General features: G+C 43.8%; 1 protein-coding gene across 1 annotated transcript in view; it reads left to right on the forward strand.

Annotated features, from left to right (window-relative positions):
* Positions 1-309: 309 nt before the first annotated feature.
* SLC26A2 (solute carrier family 26 member 2) overlaps positions 310-12,208 on the forward strand; it is a 28,753-nt gene continuing 16,854 nt past the window's right edge. The window contains exon 1 of the mRNA XM_033180555.1: positions 310-571. The gene's annotated coding sequence lies outside the window, so the exon portion shown is untranslated. The remainder of the gene's footprint in view (positions 572-12,208) is intronic.

Here is a 12,208-nt window from a genome sequence, read left to right on the forward strand (position 1 = left end):
AGGGAACAGGGTCCCAAGAAGTACTGGATAAAGACATGGCCGATCGCAAACACTGAGCCCTTCAAAACTATGGGCAGAGTGCTTCCGCACCTCTTCTGCTATTTCACACTGGCCACAAGCTAGCCGCCGAGGCCGGTCATCCGCTCTCTCCGCGGAGGAGTTAACGCCACAAAGGCAGGGGCGGAACCTTCCTAAGAATCCGTGCAAGCTTGGGCTCTTCTGTCCAGGGCAGCAAATCGCGAGGAGGAGAGTAGTCAGAGGGCGGCACCCTCCCCGGTCTTCGCTGAGTTATTGGCTGGTGGTAGCGTCGCTCGTTCGGCATAACTACGTGACGGCCTCGGCCGCGGGCGTTTGCACTGGCTCCGCATCCGGCACCTCTTCGCCGGTGCGTCCTTGCCGCGCCCGTAGGTCCCGCCAGCCGGACCCCGCCTCCTCAGGAGTCTGAGCGATGGGCGGGGAAAGGGACGGGCAGGTCTAGCTCTATCGGCGCCGCGGTGTCCACTTCAGTCCTGCAACGGTGGAAGACGCGTGCTGCGGCGCCTGGTTGCGTGGGGCGGCCGGGCCCCGAGAGGTGAGAATAGTGAAGCACACTAGGGAAGAGGGAGGGAGTGGTGCTGGCCGCCACGCGGTCAGCGGGCCCCTCCCAGAGTCATTCTGCCTGGGTCCCCGCGCGGTAGAATCCTAGATCAGGGGTCGCCGCCGTGGAGCGGGACATGCGTCTGGTTATTTCCCGGGTGGTCCGGGGCCGGGCGAGTGGCGCTGCACCCCTGGGATCCGGGCCCGCCCCTCCGGCCGGCGGCTGCCCACCCACCCTCCATCCCATATCTCGCCGGGTGCCACGCACTCCGCTGCTTTTCCAGTCGTCGTTGATCCGTCTCGAACCTAGATATCTGGAATCGGGATCTAGGAGATAGGAGCCACCGCCACCTCGGACAGATGGGGAAACAGGCCGGGACGGACGAGACGGCTTGGTTATCTTGGTTATTAAAAATCACACACCCGCCGGGCGTGGTGGCTCACACCTGTAATCCCAGCACGTTGGGAGGCCGAGGCGGGAGAATTGCTTGAGCTCAGGAGTTTGAAACTAGCCTGGGCAACATTGGAGAAACCCCCATCTCTACTAAAAATACAAAATTAACCGGGCGTGGTGGTGCATGTCTGTAATCCCAGCTACTCAGGAAGCTGAGGCAGGAGAATCGCTTGAACCTGGGAGGTGGAGGTTGCGTTGTGCCATTGCACTACAGCTTGAGCAACATGAGCGAAACTCCATCTCAAAAAAAAAAAAAAAAAAAAAAAAATCACACACCCGATTATGTGCAAAATCAGGACCTGTTCTTTCTGATTCATACACTAAGTTGGAATTATTTCACTGGATGGATGGAAACACTGAGAAGACAGAGAGGGCCCAGAGCCTTGCCTAAAATTACACAGCAAGTCTTTTGCAGAGCTAGAACTTGTACCCAGCTCTCCAAACTCATAGACTATCAGGCTGGGCTCCTTCCCTACACAGATTGGGGACCACAGTGAGTTAGAAATGTTCAGAACTTAAATTGCCTTTCGGCACCCATTCTAGGTAACCTGTTTTTTCTCCTTATCCCCAACAGTTCTTTATGTGAAATCTACAACTAATATGATATGCAATACTAGATTAAGCAGAACTTTTTGTTTTTGAAAATTGAATCAATAAGAAATGGGAGGGCCAAAGCTGTTGGAAAGGAATGAACCCTTTAAAAACAAACAGGAATCTCAAGGCAGGAGATAACAAGGGACAGAGACTAATAGCTATCGTTTATTGAGTAAATGCTATGTGCCAGGCACTGTGTAGGTAGTTGTGTTAGCCTTACAAACCAGCAAGTTAGGTAATGTTACCCCATTTTACAGGTCAGAAATTGATGCTGAGTAAAGTGAAGTTTTACCCAGTGCCATATAACTGCTGAACAGTATAGCTGGGATCTGAACAGAGATCTGTTTGACTTCCAGAATACATCCAGTGATTGTCCAAGTGTGGTCCTAAGCTCACTGGTTCAGCGTCATCTAGGGTGCGGAGCCCTGGATCTCATCCTGGATTTGCAGGGGTGGTCCTAAGAAGCTAACAGCTCTCTGTATTTGAAAGTTATTGTACTGTAATGTGCTGCCTCCTAGGGGAAGATCTAGAGATGAACATACTCTGGGCTAGAGGTAATTTTTGAGGGGAAAAAAACATTAATTACACTTTTTATATATTTCTGATTTGGCTTTTTTTTTTTGGAGACCAGGTCTCACTTTGTCATCCAGGCTAGAAGTGCAGGGGCACAATCTAGGCTCACTGCAACATTGACTTTGTGGGTTCAAACAATCCTTCCATCTCAGCCTCCCGGGTAGCTGGGACCACAGGTGCACGCTACCATACCTGGCTAGTTTTTGTAGTTTTTGTACAGATGGTGTTCCACCACATTGCCTAGTCAGGTTTCAAATTCCTGAGCTCAAGCAATCCTCCTGTCTTGGCCTCCTGAAGTGCTGGGATTACAGGCATGAGCCACTGTGTCCTGTCCACACTTTTATTTTTTTATTTTTTCCCCATGATTGACAGAAGGGTAATCACAGTTTTAGAGAACATAAACCCCCAGGCAGATGCTTGACAAGCTGTAATTTCTTGACGTAAGTTTGGTTTTGGCATGTGGGGGATAGAAGAGTGGGGTTGGAGAGTTAAGTGAGAAAGGGGACAGTAACTCCTTTTTCCTTATCATGTAGCTGTTAAATTCTAATTCACTCAACAGATACTTGCTAAGCGTTTATAAGGTGCAAGGCATGTTCAAGACACTGAGAATACAGCTTTGAACAAAACAGAGCAAGTCATTGCCCTCATGAGAAAGACAATTAACAATGTGTAGTATGTAATGGTGAGAAGAGCTATGGAGAAAAAGCAAAGGGCATAGGAGTGCAAGGCAGGGCTGGGCCCAGGAGGAAGACATGGAAATGGCAGTAATGGCAGTGGTGCATATATATATATATGTATGTATATTTATTTATTTATTGAGACAGAGTTTCACTCTTGTTGCCCAGGCTGGAGTGTGGTGGCACGATCTTGGCTCACTGCAACCTCTACCTCCTGGGTTCAAGTGATTCTGCTGTGTCAGCCTCCCCAGTAGCTGGGATTACAGGCACACGACACCATGCCTGGCTAATTTTTTGTATTTCTTTTTTTTTTTTTTTGAGACAGAGTCTCGCTGTGTCTCCGGGTTGGAGTGCAGTGGCGCAATCTTGGCTCACTGGAATCTCTGCCTCCCGGGTTCAAGCGATACTCCTGCCTCAGCCTCCCAAGTAGCTGGGACCACAGGCATGTGCCACCATGTGCAGCTAATTTTTCTATTTTTAGTAGAGAGGAGGTTTCACCATGTTGGCCAGGATGATCTCAATCTCTTGACCTTGTGGTCCACCCACCTCCACCTCTCAAAGTACTGGGATTACAAGCATAAGTCACCGCACCTGGCCTAATTTTTTGGGTTTTTTTTGTAGAGACGGGGTTCCACCATGTTGGCCAGGCTGGTCTCTAACTCCTAGCCTCAGATGATCCACCTGCCTCGGCCCCCCAAAGTGCTGGGATTACAGGCATGAGCCCCTGCACCCGGCGGGCTATTTTATATCTTTAACTTTTTTTTTTTTTTTTTTGGTACAGATGAGGCCTTGCTATGTTGCCCAGGCTGGCCTCAAACCCCTGGCCTCAAAGTGATCTTCCTGCCTTGGCCTCCCAAAGCACTGGGATTACAGACATGAACCACTGTGCCTGGCTTCTATTTTATATATTGTATCTAGGAAGGGACTAATTTATAAGGTGTCATTTGAGGCTGGGCAACGTGAGCCAAGGCCCTGAGGGCAAAGGCTGCTTAATATTTTCAAGGACTGGTGATTGGAACATTAGGGCTGCATGGGAGGAAGCAAAACAGTAGCGGTTTCAGGCTCATTCATAGAATCGTACACCAACGTTTTTAGACCATATTTGGTAGGAGATAGGGAGCCAGTGCAGATTTTTGGGGAGCATATCGAAATGGTTGACCTCATCTTGCTAATGAATGCGTCTTTTGAAGAAGAGGCATAGTGCTTTAAAAATGTAGGTTCAGGCTGGGCACCGTGGCTCACGCCTGTAATCCTAGCAATTTGGGAGGCCGTGGCAGGCAGATCACTTGAGCTCAGGAGTTCAAGTCAGCCTGGACAACATGGTGAAAACGTGTCTCTACAAAAAATACAAAAAAATAGCTGGGCACGGTGGCATGCACTTGTGGTCCCAGCTACTCAGGAGGCTGAGGTGGGAGGATTGCTTGAACCTGGGAGATGGAGGTTGCAGTGAGCCAAGATCATGCCACTGCACTCCAGCCTGGGTGACAGAGTGAGACCCCATCTCAAAAAAATGAAAAATAAATGTAGGTTCAATATTAGAGGAAACTGAGTAACCATTATACAGGAACTGTGTACTATTTTTGCAACTTTTCTGTAAGTCTACAGTTATTTCAAAATAAAACTTTTAAAAAATAAAAAAATGTAGGTTCAATAAAGTGTTTAAGGCTGAACTATGCCTGCAGCTTTCAAATAGTTCAGAAACAACAACAAAACCCATGTAAGTATGGAGAGAGAGTGCGTTAGCATCTTATGAATTATAAAATTGCTAAATAGGTGAATTGTTAGTGTGTAAGTGTTTCATGTATCATTCTGTCAATTTTTCTGAAGATTTAAAAACAGCTTCAAAATAAGCAATCAAGTAACAGTATAGGTTCAAGTCATGATTCCCCTGCTTACAAGCTGCGTGTGGCCAGGTGCGATGACTCATGCCTGTAATGCCAGCACTTTGGGAGGCCAAGGTGGGCGGATCACTGGGGATCAGAGTTCAAGACCAGCCTGGCCAACATGGTGAAACCCCGCCTCTACTAAAAATATAAAAAATTAGCCAGGTGTGGTGGCATGTGCCTGTAATCCCAGCTACTCGGGAGGCTGAGTCAGGAGAATCGCTTGAACCTGGGAGGTGGAGGTTGCAGTGAGCTGAGATCGCACCACGGCACTCCAACCTGGGGAACAGAGTGGACTCCATCTCAAAAAAAAAAAGAAAAGAAAAGTCGTGTGAAGTACTGGAAAATTATTTCCAAACTACATATTCTAGTCTAGTTTGTTTATTTTTATTGAAATATATATATGTGTATATATATATTTTTTTCTTACACTGTAGTTCTTACCAGCCTAGTTTGAGATTTTTCCATATAAGAGAGGAGACTTTGGTTGTTGACTTGTTCACATTAATGTCGGGTCAATGTTAAGACTTCAGGTTTTCCAGAAACTTGAGATCTTTAAGTTGTTATTAGGTTGACTCTAGTTTTCCTGTAATTATCTGATGTATATATACTTACAGAGACTGGCATAGGCAATCCATTAGAGGAGAAAGGTTAGGAGTCAGGATACTTGGGTTCTGGATCCATCTCTGCCTTTAAGTAGCAAACGATTTCACTAATCTGAACCTTTATTTTATTTTATTTTATTTTTTGAGGCAGAGTCTTGTCTGTCGCCTAAGCTAGAGTGCAGTGGCGCAATCTCACCTCACTGCAACCTCCGTCTCCTGGGTTCAAGTGATTCTCGTGCCTCAGCCTCCCAAATAGCAGGGATTATAGGCATGTGCTACCATGCCTGGCTAATTTTTGGATTTTTAGTAAAGACGGAGTTTCACCATGTGGGCCAGGCTGGTCTTGGACTCCTGAGCTCAAGTGATCCGCCTGCCTCGGCCTCCCTAAGTGCTGAGATTATAGCTGTAAACCACCGGTACCCAGCTGAACCCTTATTTCTTACCAAAAAATCATGGCGGTTGGATTTCTTGATCTCTGTCTAGCTCTAAAGACCTGTAATTCAGGAAAACTGCCACTTAATGATTTGATCATTTAGTTTGAACTATCTCATGGTTGGGACAGAGGGTTATGACTGCCTGGAGTGGGCTCCTGACAACAGGTTAATTTTTCTACTGACCCTCACTGCCTGTGGTTTTAGATTGTGTTATGTGTTAAAAGCAGTTACTTAAACACACATAAACAAACACGCATACCACACCATATTCACAACAGGTTGTGAAGTTCAGTTTTAAATGGCCTAGGCTTCTTAGGAAAATCCCAGTGCAGGTTGAGTATCCCTTATCTGAAATGCTTGGGACTGGCAGTGTTTCCGATTTCTGATTTTTTTTTTTTTTTTTTTTTGATATTTGCTTTATACTTACTAGTTGAGCATCTCTAATCTGGAAATCCAAATTGCTCCAGTGAGCATTTCTTTTGAGCATCATGTTGGTGCTCAAAAGTTTCAGATTTTGGTGCATTTCGGATTTTGGATTTTTGGATTAGGGATACTCAACCTGTATGTGATTAATATGTCATCAAATATATCCAATGAAGCTGTCATATTTTAAGACTAAATATAACTGTTTTTAGAAAAATATTACAAAAAGAAATAAAACATTGCTTAGGTACTTCCTCCCAAAGTTAGTTGTATGTGTTTGGGGACGTAAGAAATACATTTCCCAAGGCTGTGTATCCAGAGTGTTGGAACATTCAGTGATGATTTCTTAGGAATTGAAATAGAAACTGCAATTGAAAACAAAATGACTTAGTTGGGCACAGCGGTGTGTGTTTGTAATACCAGCTAACCTGGAAGCTGAAGTGGGGGATCACTTGAGGCCAGGAGTTCAAGGCAGCAGTGAACTATGATCGCGCCTATAAATGGCCACTGTACTGCAGTCTTAGCAACAGAGTGAGACTGTGTCTCTTAAAGAAAAGAAAAAGAAAATTATGTAACAGGTTATATTCAAGCGACTGTTTTCCCCTTCAGATAAAAATTATCTTATTTTTTAAAAAGCTATGTTTATAGCTTTATTGTAGTGTAACTGACATACAATAAGCTGTACATATTTAAAAGGTACTCTCTCTGTATATATAAAAAACTGTCACCACAATCAAGATAGTGAACATATCCATCAATCCCCAAAATCTCCTCATGCCCCTTTGTAATCTCTCCCTCCTACCCTTCTTTACTTCCTATCCCAAAATAACCACTGATTTACTTTCTGTCACTAGAAATTAGTATAGACTTTTTTTATTTATTTCTTTTGGTGGAGGTGTCAGGAAATGAACTTGAGGACTGATTAGTTTGCATTTTGTAAAGTTTTTGTCCCTGAAATCTCCATCTAATATTAATATAGTGTACAATGCAGTGGCATGAAGTACGTGTATAATGGTATGTAACCATTACTACTGTTTATTTCCAAAACTTGAAATTGAAACTCTGTAACCAGTAACTCACCACTTCCCCCAGTACCCAGTAAACTCTATTTTCTATATGCCTATTCTCTCTCTCTCTCTGTGCGTGTGTGTGTGTATTGTTGTTGTTCTGTCACCTGGACTAGAGTGCAGTGGCATGATCATAGCTCACTTCAAGCTTGACCTCCTTGACTCCAGCAATCCTCCCTCCTCAGCCTCCCAAAGTGCTGGGATTATAAGCATGAGCCACCCTGCCTGGCCCATTTTGCCTTTTCTAGATATTTTGTATAGGTGGAATCATTCAATACTTGTCCTTTTGTGTCTTTTTTTTTTTTTTTTTCAGATCCAGGTCTTTTTTATTTTCTTCTTTTTTTTTTTTTTAGTTTGCATCATGTCTGTCTTCTGCTTAACATAATGGTGTTAAGGTTCATCTGTGTTGTAGATGAAGAGTATCAGAACTTAATTCCTTTTTAATAGTCAAATAATATTCCATTTGATGGTTATACCGTGCTTTATCTGTTCATCTGTTGATGGACACTTGGATTTTCACCTTGTGACTATTGTAAATAGTGTTGTTATGAACATTAGTATACAAATATCTGTTTGAGTTACAGTTTTTAGTCCTTTGAGTATAAGCAGAATTGCTAGGTCATATAGCAGTGCTGTGTTTAACTTTTTGAGGAACCACCAAACTGTGTTTCACAGTGTTGACACCATTTTACATTTCTACCAGCAGTGTATCAGCTGTCTTTTTTTTTTTGAGACAGAGTCTCGCTCTGTCACCCAGGCTGGAGTGCAGTGGCGCGATCTCGGCTCACTGCAAGCTGCGCCTCCCAGGTTCACGCCATTCTCCTGCCTCAGCCTCCAGAGCAGCTGGGACTACAGGCGCCTGCCACCACGCCCGGCTAATTTTTTTTTTTTTTTTTTTTTTGTATTTTTAGTAGAGACAGGGTTTCATCGTGTTAGCCAGGATGGTCTTGATCTCCTGATCTCGTGATCCGCTTGCCTCGGCCTCCCAAAGTGCTGGGATTACAGGTGTGAGCCATCGCGCCTGGCCTCAATTGTCCTTTTTTGAGACGGACTCTCGCTCTGTTGCCCAGGCTGGAATGCAGTGGCACAATCTTGGCTCACTGCAACCTCCACCTCCTGGGTTCAAGCAATTCTTTGTGCCTCAGCTTCCTTAGTAGCTGGGATTACAGGTGCGCATGTGCGCACCACCACACCCAGCTAATTTTTGCATTTTTGGTAGAGACAGGGTTTTGCCATGTTGCCCAGGCTGGTCTCAAACTCCTGACCTCAAGCAATTCACCACCTTGGCCTCCCGAAGTGCTGGGATTACAGGTGTGAGCCACTGCGCCCAGCCTCAATTGTCTTTTAAAGAAACAAAAATCAAAATTTTGTCCAACAAAAATCAAAGCTAATTCTTCTTGGAGAATTTTTCGTTAAAATAACTTTTTAAAATAAAAACCAATCTGTCCATCAAAAATGATTTATTAGATACTTCCTGTATGTGCCTAATTCTATGCTAGGTATTACGATAGTACACAAAAAGTGGAGAACATCTTGAATAATTTTAATCTAGTTAGGAAGATAAAGCACATATTCAACAAACATTTATTGAACATATAAATGGAATTCAGACGAGAATGAGATACTGTATACCTTTCCCTCCACCCTGTTTGTTTTTCCAATTTTGGCTTCTCTCCTGTACTTGAGAACCACATTTCTAATTGCCTGCTGGACATACCATCTGGACATATTACAGAAATCTCAAATCTAAAAAACCCAAAGTCAGATTTTTTGCTGCTTCCTATCTTTCCATTTTCTTCTCCATCTTCCTATATATCATCCTTCCTTTTGTGTGGTCCCTCAGAATTCATCTTAGATTTGTCTGTGTATGTCCTTTAAGCACCACTTCTCATCTAATTGTACCACTGAAATGGCAAACCTCCTGCCCTGTCCTGTCTTGGAGGTTAGGCCTTTGGTAACTGTAGCTTAAAGGATGAACTCGTGACTTCTTGGGATTACGTAAAAACTAATCTTTGACTCCAGCTTTATCTCTTACAACTTCGCCCCTGGAACCTGGTGTAACCTTTTCCTGGGTCTTGGACTATACTGTGATCTTTGACTTGACTGAGTTATCTTTTCCCTTTTTATTAACGTTGCAGCTGCCTACTTCACACTGGCCTGCAGCCTATTCTCTACTCCCAGAATATTCTAAACCTTTCTGTTATGGTACCTAGAATGCTGTTTCAACTCTGTCTGAATCCACTGATTGTGGGTAGAAATTGGGTTCTTATTCATTATAGCAAAGATTTACTAAACCTCTACTATATGTGCTAAGCATTGTTCTTGATAATGAAAACATAATAAGTACAAGAAAGACTGTAATAGTTTTGCTTATAAGTAATATAAATTCAGAAGTCTGAAGTGCTATGAAGAATAAAGCCAATAGAGGATGCTGGGAAGGAGGTGTTATTTTATCTGGTTGGGATGGTCAAGGAGGGTTTCTGTGAGGAGCTGACATATAAACTGAGGCCAGGCATGGTGGCTCATACCTGTAATCCCAGCACTTTGGGAGGCAGAAGTGGAAGAACTGATTGAGACCAGGAGTTCGAGACCAGCCTGGGAAACATACAAAGACCGTGTCTTTACAAAGACATAAAACAAATTAGCCAGGTATCATGGTGTGTACCCGTAGCCCTAGCTACTTGGGAGGCTGAGGTGGGAGGATTGCTTGGACCTGGGAGTTCGAGGTTGTAGTGAGCTATGACCATGCCACCACACTCTAGCCTGAGGGACAGAGTGAGATCCTGTCACTAAAAAAGAAAAATAAAAGCTGAGACCTGAAGGATGAGAACATACCTGTATAGATCTGGGAAATGATTATTCTAGGCAAAGACAACTTGAGCAAGTACAGTGACCCTAATAATGGAATCAACTGGCATGTTCCAGCAACTGCAAAAAAGCCAGTTGGAAATAAGGGCAAAGAGGGAGGCAGTGTTCAGATCTTGTAGGCTCTTAGAATATTTCAGGTGAGAGAGGATGGTAGGACAGTAGTGAGATGTGATTGGATTACAAATAGTTTGGGCAGTGGGGAGAGGATAGATATATTATTCAAGGCACAGCAGACAGGACTTACTGATGGATTATATATGGGAGTATGGCATAGGGGAAATAAAGATTGACACCTAGGTTTGGGGTCTAGGTTCTGACGCAATGTGTCTAGCACAGTGGTTAGCTTATAGTAGGAGCTTAAAATATGTTTATAATTTAATGAAGACCAGTAGCCAACCTCTAGGAGCTCACATAGAAAAGTTAGCCAATCCAGCCGAAGAAGGCTTGTTGACACTTGAGGACATTCATGCAGTAAGTATGGGTTTCAGGCCCATTTAACACAGATGGATCTGAGTTTTCCTCTGATGAGTAGTCATCTTATCTTTTCCTCCAAAGGATCCTTTTCCTCCAAAGGATCCTTTTCCTCCAAAGGATCCTTTTCCTCCAAAGGATCCTTTTCCTCCAAAGGATCAGTCCTCTCACAGTATTAATTTCTTAGTCTAGGGCAAGGGCCTGGAAAGTAGCCTGTGCCATCCTGGTTGTAGGCATCAGTGAATGAAATGGAGAGGAATACAGAAGGCTTTGTTCCTCCTTGGCCTCCCTGGGCCTTCATAGTGCTGTGATCTTCCCTGGACTTGTCTGACAACAGTGAGTTAGAGGATCAGATGGTACTATATACATGGAGAATCTGTCTTGGTTATACCTGTTTATAGTTTAGTTTTCTTTTTCTTTTTCTTTTTCTTTTTTTTTTTTTTGACAAGGTCTCATTCTGTCACCCAGGCTGGAGTGCAGTGGCGTGATCTTAGCTCACTTCAGCCTCCACCTCCTAGGTTCAAGCGATTCTCCTGCCTCAGCCTCCTGAGTAGCTGGGATTACAGGCATGCACCACCACGCCTGGCTGACTTTTCTATTTTCAGTAGAGACGGGTTTTCATCATATTGCTCAGGCCGATCTCGAACTCCTGGCCTCAAGCAATCTACCCGCCTCAGCCTCCCAAAGTGCTGGGATTACAGGTGTGAGCCACTGTGCCTGGCCTAGTTTTGTTTGTCTAAAACCACTTTCAACTATTTTTTATCTGTAAAAGACAAAAGGTAAAATACTAATTGCTTTAGTGGAAAAAGAATGAAATAATATAACATCAGACCAAAAGATATATAATTACTTGCCAAATGAGTGATAGAGTAAGTGACTTTCTCAAAAACTTTTAGGGCCTATGTATTGCATACAGTTTAAGTCTAACTTTCTTAACCTGGCATAAAGGGCCCTCCAGAATCCCCCTCAGGTACCTTTGTAGTCTCCTCTCCCACTAATCCCCCATAACCGTTCTGTTTTTTTTTTTTGTTTATTTGTTTGTTTTTTAATTTAAGTTCCAGGGTACATGTGCACAATGTGCAGGTTTGTTACATATGTATACATGTGCCATGTTGGTGTGCTGCACCCATTAACTCGTTTTACATTAGGTATATCTCCTAATGCTATCCCTCCCCCGTCCCACCAGCCCATGACAGGCCCCGGTGTGTGATGTTCCCCTTCCTGTGTCCCAGTGTTCTCATTGTTCAATTCCCAACTGGGAGTGAGAACATGCGGTGTTTGGTTTTCTGTCCTTGCAATAGTTTGCTAAGAATGATGGTTTCCAGTTTCATCCATGTCCCTACAAAGGACATGAACTCATCCTTTTTATGGCTGCATAGTATTCCATGGTGTATATGTGCCACATTTTCTTAACCCAGTCTATCATTGGTGGGCATTTGAATTGGTTCCAAGTCTTTGCTATTGTGAATAGTGCTGCAGTGAACATACGTGTGCATGTGTCTTTATAGCAGCATGATTTGTAATTCTTTGGGTATATACCCAGTAATGGGATGGCTGGGTCAAATGGTATTTCTAGTTCTAGA

The sequence above is a fragment of the Trachypithecus francoisi genome, unplaced genomic scaffold (assembly GCF_009764315.1).
Source record: "Trachypithecus francoisi isolate TF-2019V2 unplaced genomic scaffold, Tfra_2.0 Lachesis_group2, whole genome shotgun sequence".
Lineage (NCBI taxonomy): Eukaryota > Metazoa > Chordata > Mammalia > Primates > Cercopithecidae > Trachypithecus > Trachypithecus francoisi.